General features: G+C 47.4%; 1 pseudogene; it reads right to left on the bottom strand.

Moving 5' to 3' along the window:
- Window positions 1-1,689: 1,689 nt before the first annotated feature.
- LOC119954585 lies at window positions 1,690-1,896 on the bottom strand (annotated as a pseudogene).
- Between the last annotated feature and the right edge of the window lie 13,210 nt (window positions 1,897-15,106).

Below are 15,106 nucleotides of genomic sequence, written 5' to 3'. Positions count from 1 at the left end.
CTCTTTGACTGCTGGGTGCGATGGTAATCCTTGGGGCTTAGTTATCCTGAACTTTTATTTGGTGACTGTGTCGGGATAGACCAGGCTCAGCTCCGGGATCAGGGATCAGTATTCTGCTGCTTCCTGGATGGATGTATCTATTTTGTTTCTACGGGAGATGCTGGGTTGATTTTGAGGCTTGGTGGTTACTGGTCCTCCCTTTGTCAGCCTGCAGTTACCGCGTGGCTGCCTGTTCTGGCCTGGGCCTGGGGAAGAGTGGAGTCTGCGTTGTGGGAGTAAAGTCGATTTCCCCTTTAGTTCTGGGATTCTCGTGAGGGTGTTTTTCCTCCTTCTGTTATTTTGTTTTGTAGCTATGGATACGAAACGGGCCTGTGCTGATGCCTGTTTCCTGTTCTGATGCAACGGGTCCTATAGCCATGAAAGGAATATGTTGGGGATTTCATCCATGATTCATCCAGTCTCATTTGTTCCCATTCTTGGGATGAGTATTGGTATGCACTGTGCCTGTTGCACATTGTCACCGATGGTTAACCTTTTTGTTTTGTTTCGTTGGATGCAAAAATTGAAAAATCCAATAAAAAGACGTAAAAAAAACAAACAATGGGAACTCGAGAGGCTGACCAGGTTAATGCATTGTCAATATGACCCTTGGAACCTTGGGTTCATTGAGCATGCTCAAACGTCTTGTCTTTGTACTCAACAATTGTGGTATTGAACTCAAGGTCCTACTGCTGATTAGGTCTGGTGGAAAAATGCTATTGTATCTGCAGATACTGGGGCAGAACTGGCTTGGATTAGAGCTCCCTCCCCACCACCCTATCCCATGCAGTTCAACCTTGTCTCTTGACTTACAGATGATGAGGAACAGTCACTTGAGCCATGTACTGGAGGGAAGACTACACTTGTGGAACTGTAGCCCTGGTGAGAATGACAACTCCAGGAATTGGGGGAGGGATAATGAGGTGTCAGCCTTGACTCAGTGCCGTAGATACAGTTCAGGATATCAAACCCCTCGCGAGGGCTCATTTGCTGTTCCCGATGATCCAGAAGCAGCAGAATGTATATAAGGTCAATTAGATGAAAGACAAAATATACCTCTCTGTACAATAAAGTAAATTAACGCGGGTCAGAAAATGTGATGCATATATACAATTGTTTATAAATATGAGAAATGCCAATAAGATTTCCAAAAAAAAACTTGGCCAATGTTTACACCTCAACCAAAGGCGGCAAAGAAAACCATTTAATAATGGTCCTTTAATAATGGGCAGCAGGGTAGCATGGTGGTTAGCATAAATGCTTCACAGCTCCAGGGTCCCAGGTTTGATTCCCGGCTGGGTCACTGTCTGTGCGGAGTCTGCACGTCCTCCCCCTGTGTGCGTGGGTTTCCTCCGGGTGCTCCGGTTTCCTCCCACAGTCCAAAGATGTGCGGGTTAGGTGGATTGGCCATGCTAAATTGCCCGTAGTGTCCTAATAAAAGTAAGGTTAGGGGGGGGGGGGTTGTTGGGTTACAGGTATAGGGTGGATACGTGGGTTTGAGTAGGGTGATCATGGCTCGGCACAACATTGAGGGCCGCAGGGCCTGTTCTGTGCTGTACTGTTCTATAAGTCACTTATCTCATCGCTGCATCTTGCTGTGTGCAGGTTACCTGCCTCATTCCATTATATTTTAGTCATTCATTGATTTTTTTAAATTACTTTTTCTGAGTTACAAAGCCACAGCTCAGAGTGTGGACAGGGGCAAACCCTTAATCCAGCTCCTTGCCTGCTCCAAAAACCGATTCAAGTACAAATTGAATCCAATTCATGGTCCCCCACAAGAGAGACGTACCAGATCTGAGCCAAAAGGCACAGCAGGTACCACACTTGATCTGAGCCAAATGGCCGAGAAGTGATTTTGAAAAAGTAATTCATTGATTGTGACATGCTTTGGGATATTTTGAAAAATGTTATCGAAATGCAAGACCTTTCCTTCTATCACACTTTGATAAACACCAGGGACGTTTTTGCCAATATTGTATTTAAGGAAAATATTTCTTTCTGTAACACAGTGCCATTGTTAAAGTTTCCAATCTTTTGGACATTCAGCATCTGCCTTCCCAAAGGATTAACTCCAAAGTGCTTCAAAGCTGATATTTTTCCTGTTGTTAATAAAATTCTGGCAAAAGAGTCACTGCACTGGCAATAAATAACATTTTGAAATGATTTACAACACTGTTCACAGCAAAGGACAGTATGTTCATTAATCCTTCAAATATTATTATCTTGCAGCACACGGATCATCTCTTCTGTCTTAGAAGTCATTGCACTGTGCGTTGTGCTAATTATTGACTCAATGGTTAGGTGTACTGCCCAGCGTGGTACTGAGGCAAGAAGATTCAGTAGATCCCCGACACGATCGCTCAACCATGCTGGTTAGATGATCTTAACTGAGATGCCAGTGGCAGAGGTGCTGCAGTTGACCTCAGTGCCAACCCATCGGGTTGGGGAAGGTGGGCTGAGATCAGATGCTGGAGGCGGTGTTGGGAGTTGAAGTGGCAAGTCCCAGATAATTGTTAACAGGGACTGTGTAGCCACCTGGGTTGGTCACTTCCCGACTTTAAAATGGAGATTCGCTAAGAACTCAGGGAGAAATGGACAGGTACAGGGAAGCAAGCAGAATGCAAAGCTTCCTGTATATTAGAACTTGCAGAAAACCAGACAGCACTGAAACTGACGACCATCTACATATCGATGAGCGATCCCCGGGAATAATTGAAACAGTTAAGATAATCAAGGCCAAGCCAGACTCCTCGGCGCCAGCGGGAGCCAAGACAAAGGAAGGCCAACGGACACTTAGGAACCGCCCAGCAATCAGGGAACAGCTCCAGTATTGGAGAAATCAAACCAATTGATTGGGAACATGGTCCAATCAATTGGAACCAGGTACCGGGTCCGCCCAAAAGGGCGCGAAGCCCCTGGGGACTATAGAGTAGAGTCCCCAAGTTCAATTTGTCCTTCTTGGCAGGGTCTCTCAGCAGCTCGAAACAACCCTTGCAAGAGACCTGCCTAGCAGCTGCACCAACAAGTAAGTGTCCAGTCAACGCACGCTACGAGATAGACACTCCTAACCCTTAGTCCATACCAGCTGGAAGCCTGCAGTCTCAGGATCGAACGAGAGGCCATTGTTCCCTGACCTAGTGGGTCCCTTTTCCAAAGCAAAGTATTGGCCTTTTAGTGTTAGAAATAGTCTAGTTCTGTAGTATTTTATGCATGATTAGCAATTGACTGTGTATATAATAAATGTGTTTTGATTTGAACCTTACTAACTGGTGTATTGAGTTATTGATCAGCACTTGAACTTGAACCTCGTGGTGGTATCATAAAGATACCTGGCGACTCTAGAGCAAGGTTATAAAACAGAGCAAATTAAGTAAAGCACAATGAGAAACAGACTGTCGCTGAGAGATGGGTGAGAGAGGGTGTCAGGTAAGAACAGGGAAGTTGCTCCCATTTGCTCACCTTTCGGACTCACACATGAAGAACAGCCATTTTGTTGAGGTTCCAAAGGGTCTTCGACTGCATGTCAACAATGCGTCAATGTCAATGAGAAAACAAGCTAGTATGACCTGTCCTCATAATTTAAGTCTGTAAGGACTGCTCAACCATGGAAAGAATATTAAAATAGTCAATTCTGGGGTTTGAGATTAGGAATGCCCAACCTTTGACAAGTATGTTGCTGTCACCCATCTAGGAGGGCTCATGAGGTATTGAAAGATCTGATCCAGACACAGAATAAATATTAGTTTGGGTGCATTTTAAAATATACATTCGTTCATGGGATGTGGACATCGCAGGCTAGACCAGCATTTACTGCCCATTCACAATTGTAACGGGAAGTCAGATGCATACGGAAGGGAGAAAGGAAAAGATTAAGAGCAGCATGGTGGCGCAGTGGTTAGCACTGCTGCTTCACAGCGCCGAAGACCCGGCTTCGGTCCCAGCCCCGGGTCACTGTCGTGTGGAGTTTGCACATTAGAACATAGAACATAGAACATAGAACAGTACAGCACAGAACAGGCCCTTCAGCCCTCAATGTTGTGCCGAGCCATGATCACCCCACTCAAACCCACGTATCCACCCTATACCCGTAACCCAACAACCCCCCCCTTAACCTTACTTTTTTTATTAGGACACTACGGGCAATTTATCATGGCCAATCCACCTAACCCGCACTTCTTTGGACTGTGGGAGGAAACCGGAGCACCCGGAGGAAACCCACGCACACACGGGGAGGACGTGCAGACTCCGCACAGACAGTGACCCAGCCGGGAATCGAACCTGGGACCCTGGAGCTGTGAAGCATTTATGCTAACCACCATGCTACCCTGCTGCCCCAAAGACATTCTCCCCATGTCTACATGGGTTTCACTCCCACAACCCATAGATGTGCAAGTTAGGTGGATTGAACACGCTAAATTGCCCCTTAATTGGAAAATCAATAATTGGGTACTCTAGATTTTTAAAAAGATTATGGTGGTAGGATAAGAGAGAAAGAGGTTGGGGCAAGCTCATTTGGAGAACAAACGCCATCATAGAAACATTGGATTTGTTTCTGTGTTGTAGAAATTAAGGACTTAATTTGCACAGTCTCATAACTCATTACTTCTTTTAAATGGGAGCACAAGAACACACAAAGGGAAGACTGTTTCACTGCCGAGTCTTTGTCTATATTAAACCACATATTAATGACCACAGCACGATATGTTTTCCCTCAATGATCCCGATTATCAGTGTGAGGTCTAACCGTCTTTGGCCAACTGGCAGCTGACTCGGGTCTGAGAGTAATCGACCTTCCTTTTTTTTCAAGCCTGGTTAGCATGACGTGGTGCCGGGCTAGACTCAGCTGGATGAGGTTAAAAATAAAATTGGAAATTTGAAATAAGGACAGAAACTGCTGGAAATGCACAGCAGTTTGGTCATGACGAAGGAAATTATAGGTCATTGTTTCACTGTTGCTGGACAGTGGCAAAATGGGACCAATAAAAAGGGGAGTAGGAGGCAAGAGTTATTTCCCGCCCCAGTCAGAGAGAAGTAGTTAATCAGTGAAAACCCCCGTGTAATCAACCTCGGTCAGTTTCTCTGACCACGTCATTGAACCATGGTACAATACGGAGGCCATTCAGCCCATCGAGGCTAACAGTTAGTCCCACTCTGCGCCAGTTTCCTGTAACTTTTTCCCCTTCATATATTTCTCTCGTTGAATGTTGGAGGTGACTATTGAATCAGTATCCTCCACCCAATTTGTATTCCAAATACTAACCACTCATTGAGTAAAAAGGTTTTTTTTTTAACGTTGGCTCTGGTTTCTTTGTCAATTACCTTAAATCTGTGTCCTTCAATGGACTGGCAAAGGCCCTCCAATCCATCCCATAAAACTGAAGAACAATTATATCCATTCCCGGCCCCAACAGCCCAAGGATCTCCTCGGAGAGAAGGACCCAGGATAATTTGGGGAGACTTCCTCTTTCCGAACCCTTTAAGTATTCAGGACCAGTCCAGGCCCTCATAATTATCTGTTGTTCCGACACTCTTGTCCCAGGTGATCTCCACCACCATGAGGAACTGGTCCAGCTCTTGCAAGAAGGAATTCCGGGAGCCGGCAGCCACTGCAGCCTGTTCCAGAGGTTTCCAGGGGTTTCCAGGGGAATGAACCACTTCCTGACATCTAATCTAGATCCAATTTAAAATGCAATTTAAGATGGTGTCCCTTGGTCCTTCTTGATCTATTTAATTGGAACAACCTACACAAGCGCTCTCTATTCCCTTCATTATCTTATGAACCTATGATTAAATTATCCTTGATTCAGGATAGACTCCCAGCTTATTTAATCCTGATAACCAAGAAGCTTCAAACTCAGGATTGATTCCGTGACCTTCCTCGGCACCTTTCCGAAGCTTTGTTTTGATTCAAAACTGGGTTGTAGCTGAGGCCTGACTAAGTATTTGTCAAAGGATAAAATGCATTGTCTTCGAGCCAATTTCCCTCTAAATACGCTCTATCTCAGCTCTGGGTGGGCCAGTTATTTTGAAGGTTAAACCCATTTGGTGACTGCCAAAGTTGGGAGGGAGAGAGATGGGTTGGGATGAACATGTTGGAAGTTTAGTGGAGCCAGGAAAGGAAAGAATTTGCAGCCTTTCTACATCACTTTTCACAATCTCAGAACATTCTGAAGTGTGTTACAGTCAGTGAAGCGCATTTCAAGTGTAGTCGCTGTTGTAATGTTGAAAATGCAGCAGCCAGTATGTGCACAGCAAGATCCCAAGAGAACAGCAATGCGATAATGACTGAATAATCACTTCTGTTAGTGACATGGTTGAGGGATAAATATTAGCCAGGATACCTACAAGACCTCCCTAGTTGATCTTTAGATAGTGGCTTTGGGATAAACATAAGAACATAAGAACGAGGAGCAGGAGTAGGCCATCTGGCCCCTCGAGCCTGCTCCGCCATTCAATGAGATCATGGCTGATCCTTTGTGGACTCAGCTCCACTTTCCGGCCCGAACACCCTTAATCCCTTTATTCTTCAAAAAACTATCTTTCTCTATCTTTAAAACATTTAATGAAGCAGCCTCAACTGCTTCACTGGGCAAAGAATTCCATAGATTCACAACCCTTTGGGTGAAGAAGTTCCTCCTAAACTCAGTCCTAAATCTACTTCCCCTTATTTTGAGGCTATGCCCCCTAGTTCTGCTTTCACCCGCCAGTGGAAACAACCTGCCCGTATCTATCCTATCTATTCTCTTCATAATTTTATATGCTTCTATAAGATCCCCCCTCATCCTTCTAAATTTGAACGAGTACAGTCCCAGTCTACTCAACCTCTCCTCGTAATCCAACCCCTTCAGCTCTGGAATTAACCTAGTGAATCTCCTCTGCACACCCTCCACACCAGTACGTCCTTTCTCAGGTAAGGAGACCAAAACTGAACACAATACTCCAGGTATGACCTCACTAACACCTTATATAATTGCAGCATAACCTCCCTAGTCTTAAACTCCATCCCTCTAGCAATGAAGGACAAAACTCCATTTGCCTTCTTAATACCCTGTTGCACCTGTAAACCAACTTTTTGCGACTCATGCACTAGCACACCCAGGTCTCTCTGCACAGCAGCATGTTTTAATATTTTATCATTTAAATAATAATCCCTTTTGCTGTTATTCCTACCAAAATGGATTACCTCACATTTGTCAACATTGTATTCCATCTGCCAGACCCTAGCCCATTCACTTAACCTGTCCAAATCCCTCTGCAGACTTCCGATATCCTTATCCAGTAAAGCAATTTTTGCTTTACCACTCATCTTAGTGTCGTCTGCAAACTTGGACACATTGCCCTTGGTCCCCAACTCCAAATCATCTGTGTAAATTGTGAACAATTGTGGGCCCTACACTGATCCCTGAGGGACACCACTAGCTACTGATTGCCAACCAGAGAAACACCCATTAATCCCCACTCTTTGCTTTCTATTAATTAACCAATCCTCTATCCATGCTACTACTTTACCCTTAATGCCATGCATCTTTATCTTATGCATCTAGAGATAGTGGCTGTGGGATCTATAGATAATGGCTCTGGAATCTTTAGATAGTGGCTTTGGGGTCTTTAGATAGTGGCTTTGGGGTCTTTAGATAGTGGCTTTGGGGTCTTTAGATAGTGGCTTTGGGGTCTTTAGATAGTGGCTATGGGATCTATAGATAGTGTCTGTGGGGGTCTTTAGATCCTGGCTTTGTGATCTTTAGATAGTGGCTTTGGGATCTATAGATAGTGGCAATGGGATCTTTAGATAGTGGCTTTGGGGTCTTTAGATAGTGGCTTTGGGGTCTTTAGATAGTGGCGATGGGATCTTTAGATAGTGGCTATGGGGTCTTCAGATGATGGCTTTGGGATCTATAGATAGTGGCGATGGGATCTTTAGATAGTGGCTATGGGATCTTTCACTTCCCCCAAAAGGGGCCTCGTTAATATTTCCAAAACTGATTCTTTGGTAGGGTCAGCACTTCCTCAGTAGTATCAGCCTGGAATACTGGCTCACATTTCTGGAGTAAGATCTGAACACACAAGCCTCGGACTCAGATGTCGATGTGCTGCAACTGAGACACAATTAGGAGCATTCATTTGCCAAATGGCCACACAGAAACCTCTTTAACCAAAACTTACCTGGGGCTGGTTTAGCACACTGGGCTAAATCGCTGGCTTTGAAAGCAGGCCAGCAGCACGGTTCAATTCCCGTACCAGCCTCCCCGAACAGGCGCTGGAATGTGGCGACTAGGGGCTTTTCACAGTAACTTCATTGAAGCCTACTCGTGACAATAAACGATTTTCAATTTCAATTTCAGTTTCTTTCCTAAGCAGCTATCAGTCGTCCCTTTAAGACTGTGAGTTTAGATGATTAGCATCTGAGACAAATGTGCAGCACTGAATGATCTGTTTATTGTCGTCCAACATCCACCTTAGGGGCCACTTTGTGAGGTACATTCTGCAATTGTGGGGAGACTGGGGGTTGTTCTCCGAAAACCAGAGAAGGCCCAGAGGAGACATCGTTGAGCCTTTATGAAGGATTTGGTTAGAGAGATAAAGAGAGATAGTTTCCCTGTGGGTGAAGGGTCGATAACAGAAGGGAGTGGATTTAAGGCGATTGGCAAATGAACCAGAGGTGACTTTAGGAAAAGCTTTTTTTTATTTATTCATGCAATGTGGGCGTGCTGCCTGTGCCAGCATTTAGTGCCAATCCCTGAGGGTAGTTTAGAGTCAACCACATTGCTGTGGATCTAGAGTCACATGATGGCCAGACCTGGGTAAGGACGGCAGAGTTTTTCCCCGAAAGGACATCAGTGAACCAGATGGGTTTTTCCGACAATCGGCAATGGTTTCCTGGTCATCTTCAGACTTTTAAAACCAGATTTTTTTTTATTGAATTCAAATTTCAAATTTGCGTCACAAGCCAGGTTGAACATGGCGCTGGGTGAGGAACTGGTTAAAAGGGCAGCACGGTGACACGGTGGTTAGCACTGCTGCCTCAAAGCGCCGAGGTCCCAGGTTCGACCCCGGCTCTGGGTCACTGTCCATGTGGAGTTTGCACATCCTCCCCGTGTTTGCGTGGGTTTCGCCCCCACAACCCTATGATGTGCAGGGTAGGTGGATTGGCCATGCTAAATTGCCCCTTAATTGGAAGAAATGAATTGGGTACTCTAAATTCATTTAAAAAAAGAAAGAAAAAAAAGATAGCAGACAGAAGTTAATCCAAAAGAAAAAATGCTGGAAAATCTCAGCAGGTCTGGCAGCATCTGTAAGGAGAGAAAAGAGCTAACGTTTCGAGTCCAGTTAACCCTTTGTTAAAGCTGATCCACAGCAGTATAATGTGACCATAGTGGGGATATTGAGTCTCCACACACACACACACACACACACACACATGCGCAAGCACATGCACATCTATGTGGACATGTGCGCACACACAAACATGCAACCACAAACACATGCACACATACAAATACCTTTTGACTTGCAGGTGTGCACATGTACACATACAGAAGCAGACAGACCTGCACAGACAGATGTACAGATGTACACATCAACAGATACAGTAATACTCATGAAAGCACAGCGCACAACACACCATACACACAGCTTGTAATAATACTTTAAACTTCAGGAAAACAGCTGGATTAATGAGCCTCTCTGAGATGTTTACTTCGGCGGGGCAGTTTTTTTGTCGTAACTATATTCTTTATATTCACATTTATAAATGATCACTGTGAATCATGAACGCTGGAAATCTCCCTGCGTCTTTCTTGTTGGGAGCTGTCAATCAATCAGGGACAATCTTTCTCTGCATGTTCCGTTTCTGATGAAGCATATTAAGAGCAGTTTGTATCTTGGCAATATTTGAACTCAAGATTCCAATAACCTGGTGTTTGTGACTGGCAGGTAGATTTAATGCTGCTAAATCCAGCTCAGGTTATTTATTTATTTATTTATTAAACATATTTTATTACAAACTTGTATCAAAACAGGTTACAGCAAGTAAATACCCCGGGAACCATACTTCCCAACAATCAACTATACAGTCTGTATAGATTTTTCCCCTTTTTCACCCCACCCCCCATCTCCCCATCACCCATCCCCCTGGGACGAACAGCTCCTCAAACACACAAACATCTCCCATTTTCTCAAACTCCCCCACTGAGCCCCTTAACTGATATTTTATTTTCTCCAACCGCAGGAAGTCGTACAGGTCACCCAACCATGCTGCTACCCCCGGTGGCGATGCCAACCGCCACTCCAGCAAAATTCACCGCCGTGCAATCAGAGAGGCGAAGGCCACGACATCGGCCTTCCTCCTCTCCATGAGCTCCGGCTTCTCTGAAACCCCAAATATCGCCACCAAAGGGTCCGGGTCCACTCCCTCCTCCACTATCCTGGCTAAGACCGCGAACACTCCCGCCCAGAATCTTCCCAATTTTTCACAACTCCAAAACATGTGCGTATGATTCGCTGGCCCCGCCCACACCTCTCACACTCATCTGCTACCCCCTGAAAGAACCCACTCATTCTCACCCGAGTCATATGCACCCTGTGCACCACCTTAAACTGTATCAGGCTCATCCTTGCACAAGAGAAGGTCCCGTTTACCCTTCGCAGTGCCTCACTCCATACTCCCCAATTGATCTCCATTCCCAACTCCGCTTCCCATTTCTCCTTGATCTTCACCACCCGCTCGCCTCCCTGCTCCCCCAGCCACTTATATATGTCCCCAATTCTTCCCTCCCCTTCCCCATCTGGAAGCTTTCTCCAGCAGGGTGTATCCCAGCAACCTAGGGAACCACCTCCAGACCTTTCGTGCAAAGTCCCTAACCTGTAGATACCTGAACTCACTCCCCCTTGGCAGCTCTACCCTCTCCCTTAGCTCCTCCAGACTGGCCAACCTTCCTCCAAATACAAATCCCTCACCTTGACCAGCCTCACTTCCCTCCACCTCCTATACCAGCTCAGATTATTTAACTAAATCCCATTTGTCTATTAAGGTGGACATGAAACGGTCCCGTGACACAACTTTGAGGAACAGCACTGGCATCCTGACCAACAATTACCTGTCAACCCAAAACCAGCAAAATCATAGAAGGGGATGATGGACGCTGCATGAGAAACAGTCGCCTCTGTTTGTCAACACAGGACAGCAACAGAGGGAATCGGTCAAATCCCATATTTCGGCAGTGGGGTGGTGGTGGGGGTGTTTCTCCCCTGGGAGAGGGCAGAATCGCAGCAAGGACAGTAAAAACAACACAGTGAACATTCCGTTAAGTCTATTTCTAGGGAAACGGCAAAAGCATTCTAAGAAAACACATGGATCCAATTTTATTAAGAAATCACCCAGCAGATGTTTCTCCCTGTGTTGGTAAACATCCTTGTGAAACATGTTGTTGCCTTTGAAGATTTCTGCTGGCAAACTTGCCTGATCAAATGTTCTGTCAATATAAATATTTCACCATGTACCAAGCAGGAGCTTTCGCCAGGAAGTGTGCGAAAGCCAATAGGTCAATAGTTGTTGACAGTAGGGTTTAAGTGGGCAGCAGTGAATGGTGATGCATTGCTGGATCAGGGTGTAAGCATACCAAAGTTTAATGGGTTGGTTGTGCAAACAGCTGGCATACACTTTCGCTTGAGTTTAGACAGTTGTTGGGTGACCTGATCGAAATGGTCACAGTGCCAAAGGGCTTTGATAGGGGAGATGCAGAGAAATCAGGGGCTGGATTCTCCGCCCCCCCCCCCCCCCCCCCCCCCCCCCTCCCCACCCCGACGCTGAAATCGCGTTCGGCGATGGGGCGGAGAATCCGTTTTGGCGCACAAAATCAGGACCGTCGCTGGTTTCGCAATTCTCCGTCCCCCCCGGAAATCAGCTTTCTCATGGAGTACGCCGCCTCAGGCCATTGCCTGATACCCACCCCGCGATTCACCATCCCGACCGGCTGAATTCCCGACGACGTGGTTCTAACATGGTCCCACCGTCCGTGATCCTCGTGTGGCGGCTGCGGACTCAGTCCGGGGCCGCCACAGTCGGGGGGAGGGCCGATCAGCGGGCAAGGAGGGCTTCATTCGGGGCTGGGGGCAATGTGTGCGGGCGGTCCGGCACGCGCGAGCGGCCGATGTGGGGCACTGTTTCGGCGGTCCAGGTCTGCATTGGGGTGCTCCGGTTTCCTCCCACAGTCCAAAGATGTGCGGGTTAGCTTGCCTTCTGGATTCTGTACTCAAGTTGCTGCAGTTTGATATAAACTCAGCTTTCTGTGTCAGAGGCCAGAGCACCGGAACAACAGGCATTCCATCAACTGGAGTTTTACTCTCAAGTTTACAAGGTGGAAGGATGATTTGATCGAGTTATTTCAAATAGTAAAAAAAAGATTTAATGATGGGGGAAAAGTCTTAAAATTGGAGCCAGGAAATATAGCAGCAAACTCAAGAGGCACAAAAAGTGACTTGCTTAATCGAAGTTAGCAGGGGCTTGACTCAAGGTTGACAGTTTAAAGCTCCACTTAGCAGCTCCAAAGTCATTTTGTTTCCTTCCAAGGAAATCTGTAGATGATTTTTCCTGGTGTTTACGAACATTTGGAAAAGTCCAAAAAACAATTTTTGGATTTGGTTTTAAGTTTCACTGCCTTGCCTTTCCTGGCCACAAGAGGGCACCACACCCCACATTCTGCCCCCCTCTTTCTAAAGTCATCTAAAATGCTCCCCGCCCCCCCCCCACCACCCCCCCAACCCCTCCCAAGCACATGCAGCCAAGGCAGAGAGGGACCCCTAAAAGCTCTGCTTGCGCAACTCTTCAAGTTTTTTTAAAAATTAATTAATTTGTTAGAGATGGAAACTGAGATTGATAGATTTGTGTGGGAGGGCAGCACGGTAGCACAGTGGGTAGCACAGTTGCTTCACAGCTCCAGGGTCCCAGGTTCGATTCCCGGCTTGGGTCACTGTGCGGAGTCTGCACGTCCTCCCCGTGTCTGCGTGGGTTTCCTCCGGGTGCTCCGGTTTCCTCCCACAGTCCAAAGATCTGCAGGTTTGGTGGATTGGCCATGATAAATTGCCCTTAGTGACCAAAAAGGTTAGGTGGGGTTACTGGGTTACGGGGATAGGGTGGAGGCGTGGGCTTAAGTAGGGTGCTCATATCCAAGGGCCGGTGCAGACTCGAAGGGCCGAATGGCCTCCGTCTGCACTGTAAATTCTATGATTCTATGATATCAAGGGATGTGAAGTCAAGGTGGGCAAGCGGTGTTAAGGTTCAGGTCTGACTGAATGGTGGAGCGGGCTGAAGTGACAGAGTGATCCCCTATCTCTTCAATGCGGAGCCTCTTACTCCCTCATCGGGAGTGAAAATTCGATCGATCGGATCTCCGCTCGTGACCCGGCAGCAACTTAAAAAGTGGCGCCGCAAAGGCTTAGGGAAAGCCTGCCCTGGTTCCATGTGGACTGTGGATCCCAAAGCCTGAGAGAGAGAGAGAGAGTGAAGTGGGAAAAACATTTCAGATAACTTTGAAAAGTGCTGCTGGAAGATCGGGGCAGGGAAAATGTGGGGTTGGTGCCCTCTTGTGGTCAGGAAAGGCAAAACAGTGAAGCTTAAACCCAATGCAAAAACTGTTTTTGTCTTTTCCCAAGTGTTCCCAAATACCAGGAAGGATCATCAACATGTTTCCTGGGACAGAAGCAGATTAAACTTCAAACTACTCACTGGAGCTGGAAACTCTGCTTTTGTGGAGAAAACGCATTTGTTGACTTTCTAAAAGTGCAACATGGCACATTTGATTTTATTTTAACCTGTCCACTTCAGGAAATAACTGTGTCAGTGTCTGTTAATCTTCTCTTCGTTTATAGTAGGTGGTAACTAGATATGAGGGAGAAAAGGTTGTGGTGAGAGGGAAAAAAGTTTTGCATTTATTTTGCCCCTTGGATGACCACTGGGTGTGTCAATGTGCTGTACAGCCAATGAGATACCTTTTGGGAAGTGTAGCCACTGCTGTAATGCAGCAGCTAATTTATACACAAGCTCCCACATACATCAATATGACAGCGACCAGTTAATATGTTTTTTTGCAATGATGAATTAGGGATAAATACTGCCCAGGGCACCAGGGAGGGTTGCTCCCCTTCTCTTCCTTAGAAGAGTGCCGTGGGATTTATGCCTTCCACCTGAGGAGTCAGAGGGCTCAGTTTAACATGTCAACTGAAGTACAGCAACTCTGAGAGTGCAGCATTCCCTCAGCACTGTAGCATCAGCCTTGGTTGCTGCACTCGAGTCCTGGAGTGGGATTTGAACACGGAACCTTGAGACTCGAGGTGAGAGTGCCATCAAGCCACGGTTGACACACCTCGGGCGGGATTCTCTCCCCCCCCCCCCCCCCCCGGCCAGGTGGGAGAATCGCCGGGGCCACGCTGCCCCGACCCCCGCACGCGATTCTCCCACGGCCCCCGAAACCAGCGCCGCGCAAATCGCGCCTGGCCGCTCGGAGAATCGCCGCAAACGGCGAGCGGGTAAACGGCCTAATCCCACCGGCGGCGTCCACACATAGTCACTGCCGGCGGGTACTCGTCACACAGGCTTGGGGGGCGGCCTGTAGGGGGGGGGGGGGGGGAGGGGGGCTCCATTCCCAGGGGGGGGGGTGGGGGGCCTCCGATGGAGTCTGGCGCCCGATCGGGGCTCACCGATCGGCGGGCCAGCCTCTCCCCCCCCGGGCCTACTTCCTTGTGCGACCGGCCCCAGAACCCCGGCGCCATGTTGGTGAGGGGCCAGAGCACTCCGCGAGGTTACCGCGCATGTGTCGGTTGGTGTCATCCCAACTGCGCATGCGTGGAACCCAAGGTGCCGGGTCTCTGACGCCGCGCCGAGGCCCCGCCTACGTAAATCGCGCAACGCCTACTAGCCCCACGGGGTGGGGGGGGTGGGGGTGGGGGGGGGGGGGAGAGAATAGGAGTCTGGGAACGGGCGCCGACGCCGGAGAAAAACACTCCGGCGTCGGCACTTATACTCCCATTGGGAGAATCCCGCCCCACATGTCTGACGTGGTGCATAAAA

The sequence above is a fragment of the Scyliorhinus canicula genome, chromosome 19, assembly GCF_902713615.1.
Source record: "Scyliorhinus canicula chromosome 19, sScyCan1.1, whole genome shotgun sequence".
Taxonomy (NCBI): domain Eukaryota; kingdom Metazoa; phylum Chordata; class Chondrichthyes; order Carcharhiniformes; family Scyliorhinidae; genus Scyliorhinus; species Scyliorhinus canicula.
Note: the sequence above shows the minus strand (reverse complement) of the source record. Positions and strands in the feature narration are given on the sequence as shown.